Here is a 7,900-nt window from a genome sequence, read left to right as displayed (position 1 = left end):
TAAATGTTTGTTACTATTATTATCTAGAGTAGAACTATCCAGTAGAAACATAATGGGACCTGTGTATATAATTTAAAACTTTTAGTAGTCATATTTAAAAACAGTAAATGGGAATGGGCAATTTTAATAATACATTTTATTTACCCCAATTTCTAAAATATTTCAACATATAACCAATATAAAATTGATTAAACAAGAGATTTTGTACTCTTGGTTTTGTACTAAGTCATCAAAATCCAATGAGTGTTTTATACTTAGAGTACATGTCAACCCAGACTAGACACGGTATTAAACACTCAAGAGCCACTAGTGGCTATAAAGAGGAAACCCATGGGGAAATCTCTCTTTTCTCTCTTTCTAGAACCTAGATTCTACGTTACAATGATCTCTTAAAATGCATACTGTTTTCTTTAAAACTATGATAAGGGTGCATGGGTGGCTCAGTTGGTTGAGGGACCAACTCTTGATTTAGGCTCAGGTTATGATCTCAGGGTCGCAAGATTAAGACCGTCGTTGAGCTCAGGACTCAATAAGGAATCTGCATCTCCCTCTCCCTCTACTTTTCCTTCATGCTCTTTCTTTCTCTCTCCCTCTCAAATAATTGAATAAAAATATTAAAAAACTACAAACAAACCAACCAAGGTAAAGGCCTCAAGATTCAGCCCCCTCTCAGTGTCACACCAGAAAACTGATTGAGAACTTGAGTTTATAAAATCCTATATCTACTCTCTCCAAGTGAGCCAGGTTAACCCATCCTCTCTCTAAGATGATCCATTCTTCTTGCTGTGGGCACATTGATGCTGGCATTCTGCCATCATTCATTCTCCTCAAACATTTCCTTCCATTCATTTGATTCATGTTTTAATTCATATATTGATTTGTACTTTTAGGCTCTTTCTCTTGCTTTTCTCATCATCATCATTTTCTGGAAATGAGACACAGAGTCAGATGACAGCGTGTTAGGGGAGAGGTCAGGCAGGAGAGTCGGAAACTAGGTGAAATATTGGCATTGTGAGCTAATGCGTGGAGTGGCAGCCCGTGAAAGAGGGATGTAAAACTCTTCTGCTCCTGTCCCCTTCACCGCCCTCCTAACGTCTGGTGCCCCCTTGCCCCCCGAGCTGGACTACAGCAACAGCCTCCTGAATAGAATGTTTGAAACAACAGGGCTAAATTTCTATCTCTTTGTTTAACTCTGTATCTCTAGTAACTAGAATTATACTGACACATAGCAAGCTTTTGCCAAATATTTAGGGAAGGGAGGAAGGAAGGAAGAAAGGGGGAAGGGGGAGAGGGGGAGGGAGTGAGGGAGGAAAGAAAGGAAAGGAAAGGAAAGGAAGAGGGATGTTTCCCCCTTGGCTTTCCTTTAATGCATTCTCCAAGTCTTCTTTGGAAATGCTCGCTCACAATACTGCAGCCCACAAGACCGTGTATGATCTTGCCCCCTGTTCATATTGTCTACCTTGTGGACTCACTCTTCCCCCTCACTACATTTAACCAAACTACCTCTTCTTAATTCCTTGGACTAGCTGAGATTATTACTGCTTTGGAGTCATTGTTTTGCCATTTGCTCTGTCTGAAATGATCTTTACTGGCATTTCCTATCCTCAAAGTTGCATGTTAAATATTACTGATTAAAATAGGTTTCCTTTGATCCCTACCCCCATTGTTCCTTATATTAGATGTTCTCATTTTATAATTACATATTTATACATTTGCTTACCTATTTATTAGCCTATATGTGTCACTCCCATGCCTATCCAACAGTGAGCTCCATGAAGGTCAGACACCATGCCTATTTCATTCACCTCTCTACACCCAACCCCTAGTAGGATGCCTGGTACATATTAAATCTCAACTCATAAATGCTGAATATATGACTTAGGTCCCTGACATACAAATTGCTTCTCTGGTGTAAGTTACTTCATCATTTCCTTTAACTTTCACCCTGAACTGTTATGAAAATGGGAGGCATTTGTTAAAAAGAGGGCACCTGGGGGCGCCTGGGTGTCTCAGTGGGTTAATCCGCTGCCTTCGGCTCAGGTCATGATCTCAGGGTCCTGGGATCGAGTCCCGCATCGGGCTCTCTGCTCAGCAGGGAGCCTGCTTCCTCCTCTCTCTCTCTGCCTACTGTGATCTCTCTATGTCAAATAAATAAATAAAATCTTTAAAAAAAAAAAAAAAGAGGGCACCTGGATGTCCTATTTGCCTGGGAAGAGCACCATTGTTGGAACGCCTCCAGCAAGAGTGATGGTTCAGCAAGGCATAGTCTGACTCTGGTGTGATGTTTCACTAGCTGTGGAGAAAATTTCCAGTAGCATGATTCATACCCCAAAACAGGACACCTTGAAGACCAAAGAGGCATTGTTCTGAAAGAATCCTGTCTTTAAAGATAACAGGGAATCTTCTTAAACAAGAAACCACCAAATCTGAGAAAAAGGCACCACATGGGTATTCTGACAAGATCAGGTGTGTTCAGGGTGGTATGACCGTAGACCGCATGGGTATTCTGACCAGTAAGTAATGAAGATAAGAGATATTATCACCCTTTTGTTCAATTACTAAACACTTATCCCTTAGGAACATAACAATGACAACAACAGCAAAAACTCACATTTCATGAGAATTTACAATATTCCAGTCATCTGCTAGGTCCTTTATGTGATTAATCTCATTCAATGCACATAACAACCATATAGAGTTGGGATTAAACTTATATCCACTTTACACACAAAGAAAATTGATGCATAGATTGGTTTGATATCTTGCCCATGAATACTCAGCCTTTAAGTTGCAAGGTTAATATTTGAATACAAGTCTGACTATTCCAGAGTTGATGGCTCTGTGCCTTTAGTCAAGCATCGTGAAGTCTGTAATGACAGATGGAAGATGGCAGTTAGTATTCTTACAGATGGTAAGAAAGCCTCCTTCAGCCATAGGACTCATGATGATCTTGAGAGCAGTGATATAACTACTTGGGTTACAAGGTGGTACAAAATGGATGTTGAGAGCATGTAGTGGTCCTTCCCTAGAATGGGACAGATTTTCTACCAGAAAGCAACAGAATATGGAGCAGCAGGAGGAAGAGAGGATAGAGAAGTACTGTTAAACAGCTCATAGAGGGACCTCTGGCCAAAAGGTCTAAGCTGTTGTTTCTGGCAGATCTCAGTCTAGCAATTCTGACCCATATTCTATTATTCAGACTCTACACCCTTTTTCAGAATGTCCTCTTTCTGTCAAGCTGTCTCTCTTTTCCCAACCTGGTGATACTCCTATGAGGACCTACTGGACAGTTGAAATGTTACCAAAGAAGACCAGAAATCAGTGTACTACAGTGAAGCATCAGAAATCCCTTAACATTGTCCAAGCATGGTAGCAAGAGACTCTAGCTTCTGTTCTGAATTATTCCTTCAAAGTCATTTTTCTCTACTTTTTACCATGATAATGATGGTGGTGGTGGTGGTGGTGGTGGTGGTGATGGTGATGATGATGAAAGTAATAATTTCTCATTGTGTATAATTAAATAAAACAGAATGATAAAATTGAAAGTGATGTCCCCTCGTATACACACAATTTCACTCTTCAGAAGCAGCCATGCTAACAGTTTGGGTAATATCTCTTTATAACCATCATTTCTGTCCATAACACCCATGAGAGGGCAGTTATGATTCTCCTTTTTTCAGATTGTGGAATGGAGTCCTCAGGAAGGAACCCAATTCTCTTAAGGGGTCTTACTATAGCTGAGAGGGTGGAAAACTGCACATCCAATTTCAGGGTTACCCTGACCTTCTGTGGGGGTGTGTGCATCACAGACACACATTTAACATCTAACTCTGGGCTAGACTATGACATGGAAATTATAGGGCCAAGCTGCCTTCTAGTAGATGTGGGAAGGACATATATCTCATATACCTGAAATATTCAGAACCAGGTACTGGCTCCATAGGGCTGCTTACTAAGGCAAAGGATTTGCTATATAAGCCACAGTAGGAGATCTTAAGAAATAACATTGTTTTAAAAGGTGTGTGTCACAGGGGTAAGTGTGCTAGAGAAGGTCTCTGACTACCATAGTGTTCAGTAAATAGGCAGAGCTCTAACCTGTTGGGATCTGAAGATAAGTGACAGGGATATCTAGATGTGTGGGCACATGATTAACCCTGGAGAAGACTATCCAAAGATAGAAAGGACCATTCTTTATGGCATAATACGAGGACCCAATCCTGGGAGAACAACAATACTAGGTCTGCTGTTGAGGGGGCCTTGAACACCAGAACTGGGACTCAGTGGCTCTGTGTCTCAGAAGCACATCAAAAGCCCAGCTGGAGAACTTGGTGCACAAGGTCAGGGGCAACCCAGAAGCCACTTGGAAATTCACCTGCCAGTGTGGGCATAAGAATTCTTAAGTTTCACCTATTTTGAGGTCAGAATTAATCGTAGAGACAGGCATGGGGCTGTCTGGGGTCCTGTGCCCACAGCTATAGGAAAGGAGCAGTGCAGGGCTGGAAGTCAGGCCAAGCTAAATACCTCAAAGTTCTATGGTTATGAGATTAAGCATCTTAGATCTTTTTAAAGATGTTTATTGGTTAAAAATTATGTATAGAAACTAAGTATTGAGGATACATCAATAATGTATCAAGGTTAATTTGAATGGATGTGGCAGGGAAGGCAAAAGCTAAGTAGAGAAAATATTTTATTCAGGATGCTAAAAATAACAGCTTTGTGTGCCATGTTGAACATTACCATTGAATACAGCCAAGTAATTATATATCCCAAATCTAGCTTACATTTGCCATACCAATATAGTAATACTAAAAAAGATTAAAGAAGTTAAGCCTCTCTTTAGCATACCCTTTCTTAAAAAAAATACTTTGTTACTTTTAAATCGCTACAAATGGAATGCCTTCAAAAAACAAATGTCCCAGCAAAATGAAGAGCACTTCTTCTGACTTTGATATTACTGCTTTGATATTCCCCTTTTCCCACCTCCTCTTCAGACAAATGATCGGTTCTCCGCATTGTCTATGGAGAAGGACGTGACAGGCAGAAAGTACAAATGGCCTGAGAGACTGTGTTCTGTCTTCCCAAGGCTCCAAGCCTTTGAGGAATTTGCGTTTGCTCATAGGCAAGACCCCAACGTCCACTCCCATTCCAGATAAGGGAAAGATTTCCCCAAAGCTAAGGAGGGGATGTGGGGAGGGAAAGAGATGAAGAAAGAGAGATGGTAAGAGCCAAGAAATCAGGGTGTTCTTGGGAGGAGAATGTGCACATGCTCCCCATCATAGGCCTGGGGAGAGGAACTCATCACAGAAAGAGAGAATGGCTACATGGCTCTGGGTCTAGGGGGTAACAGATTCACAAAGCCTCCTGGATACCCGGCACAGTGCAGAAGAAGCAAAAGAGCTCCCAGAGCTGTAGGATCATGGAGACCAGAGATGTCTCAGCAGCCACCAGCACAACTCAGTGGTTCAGGACCAGATGGGCTCCTGCCAGTCCATGTCTCTGTACTATAAGAGGTGCCCTGACCCTCGAATAAAACGCTGAAGGGGTGGGAAAGCCTCCAAATTCAAGAAAATCAAATTTCAGCCATTCCAGCCTCTGCAAGGAGCCAAGATGGATTAACAGGGATCAAATGCACCCTCCTACCTAAACCACGACCCCCCCACCCCAAAAAGCAGACACATTATATGAAACATGGCTTTTTAGACACTGAAAATCAGGTAATGAAGGACAGTGATCTCTAAGAAGTGGAAAACACAGAAGATGAGCCCTTTGGTTATACCAGCTTGCTGCCTTGAGAAAGTTTCCCAGCTGCCGTGCCAGGAGGGAGACCCAGGAAGAACCCAGCAGAGACCCTGAATTGAAGAGACCAAGGCAGCCAGAGTTTGTCAACGTACAATGTTACATCCAGCAAAAACTATCCTTGAAAAATGAAGGTGAAATAAAGACCTTCTCCGACCTTGAAGGGCTGAAAAAAATGTGTCACCAAAGGAAAAACATACCAGTGGGACAAACAGATCTACACAAAGGAAGGAAGACCATGGGACCAAAAAAAAAAAGACTATGAGTAAATGTATGAGTCCTTTTTCCTCTTAATCTCTTTAAAATACAACTGCCTATCCAAACAAAGTAATAACCATGTATTTGGGAGTTTATAGCATTTATATAAGTAAAAGTCAACAATAGCATAAAGACTGGGAAAAGAGAAATAAAATTCTTCTATTGTATGTGAAGGGGTAGTCAAATATCACTTGATCACAGACTGTGATAAAATGAAGGTAGGTATTATAAGCCTTAGAGAAGGCACTAAATATTAAGGCAAAACCAAGAGTCATAGCTAATAAGGCAACAAAGGAGATATTCCTCCTGAGCTCCACCTAGATATCTCTGTTTTGGTCACAGGTCTGTCCCAGGCTAGTGGCAGGAACCCAATCAGCTTTTCTCTGGATCCCAGTTTCTGGCTCTGTAAAGTGAGGGGTTTAGACTAGAGTCTCTTCTCGACAGTAGATGCTCTACAAGGCTCCACGGAGCCCTAACCCTCTAGAACCTGTGATCTCTCTGCCAGAACATTACCTGAGATCTTCAAGACTAACGCTTGTTGGAGGCATGAAACAGGCTGAGAGAACCCCCCACTGGAACTTCCCTCTGAAAGGAAGATTGGACTGGGAGCCAAGAGACCTGGACTCGGGTCTTCTCTTCTGCTGACCTGTCTAGTAAGTACAGACAGGTACTGGATTTCAGGACTCTCATCTGTGAGTCAAGTGACTGGTGCATCCTTGGGTCTTTGGCCCTTCTAACATTTCCATATCTAACTCTAAGGATCATCCTCAGTTTTTCCCAGGCCCTTAGTCAGTAGCCAGTGGGAATAAATTAAAACCTGTCTCAAGAATTCTGATCACAGTTTTGAAATTATATTATCCTTTGGATGATTGTGGATAAAGACATTTTAGCCAAGTCACACTTGTAAATGGAACCACCTACTTGGCAGGAGAAAAGTGAAGTTATCTAAGGCAACGCTTCCTTCCTTACATCATTATGGTGACTCACAAACAATGCTGAGCATTGAGAAATGTCAAGACCCAACTCTCCTGTTTAATTACTCTGCGTGACATCTGTGTATAATTAATGCCTTCTCTGTACCTGAGTGGATTAAAATAGGAAGGAATGATGAAAGTTTCATCCCCAAATCATAATTCTGTGACCACTTGAGAAACATTAATATGGATCTGTTCACCAGGGTCAAGACTTGATCTGAGCTCCATCTCTAACAAAGAGAAACAGAATTTGTGGGTTGGATGGTCCCTAAGAGATCTATTGCTGACATGTAAAGAAGAAATCACGATATTCAGCAGTGTTTGGGTCACCACGGAAGACTGATCATATGACCAATCATAAGATACCTATTATGGATTGAGTTGTGTCCCCCCAAAAGATGTTGATATCCTAACCCACAATACCTGAGAGTGTGACCTTATCTGGGAATCAGGTTTTTGCATAGGATCAAGTTAAGATGAAATCACTGGAGTGGGCCCTAATCTAATATAATTGATGTCCTTATTTTATTTATTTATTTATTTATTTTTAAAGACTTTATTTATCTATTTGACAGAGAGATCACAAGTAGGCAGGAGGCAGGCAGAGAGAGAGGGAGAAGTAGGCTCCCTGTCGAGCAGAGAGCCCGACACGAGACTCGATCCCAGGACCCTGAGATCATGACCTGAGCCGAAGGCAGAGATTTAACTCACTGAGCCACCCAGTTTTATTTTATTTTTTTAAAGATATTTTATGTATTTATTTGAGAGAGAGAGCGAGCAAGAAGCAGGAGGAGGAAAAGGACAGGGACAAGCAGACTCCACCCTGAGTGCAGAGTCTAATATGGGGCTCAATCCCAGGACCCTGAGATCAG

General features: G+C 41.7%; 1 long non-coding RNA gene across 1 annotated transcript; it reads right to left on the bottom strand.

The window, feature by feature from the left end:
• Window positions 1–988: 988 nt before the first annotated feature.
• Window positions 989–7,595, bottom strand: LOC116582006. Its single transcript, XR_004282343.1, has 3 exons — window positions 4,006–7,595; window positions 2,190–3,909; window positions 989–1,990 (listed from the first exon to the last, which is right to left on the bottom strand). It is a non-coding gene; the product is annotated as an uncharacterized LOC116582006 (long non-coding RNA).
• Window positions 7,596–7,900: the final 305 nt, after the last annotated feature.

The sequence above is a fragment of the Mustela erminea genome, chromosome 21 (genome assembly GCF_009829155.1).
Source record: "Mustela erminea isolate mMusErm1 chromosome 21, mMusErm1.Pri, whole genome shotgun sequence".
In the NCBI taxonomy this organism is placed as follows: domain Eukaryota; kingdom Metazoa; phylum Chordata; class Mammalia; order Carnivora; family Mustelidae; genus Mustela; species Mustela erminea.
This window is presented reverse-complemented; position numbering and strand designations above follow the sequence as displayed.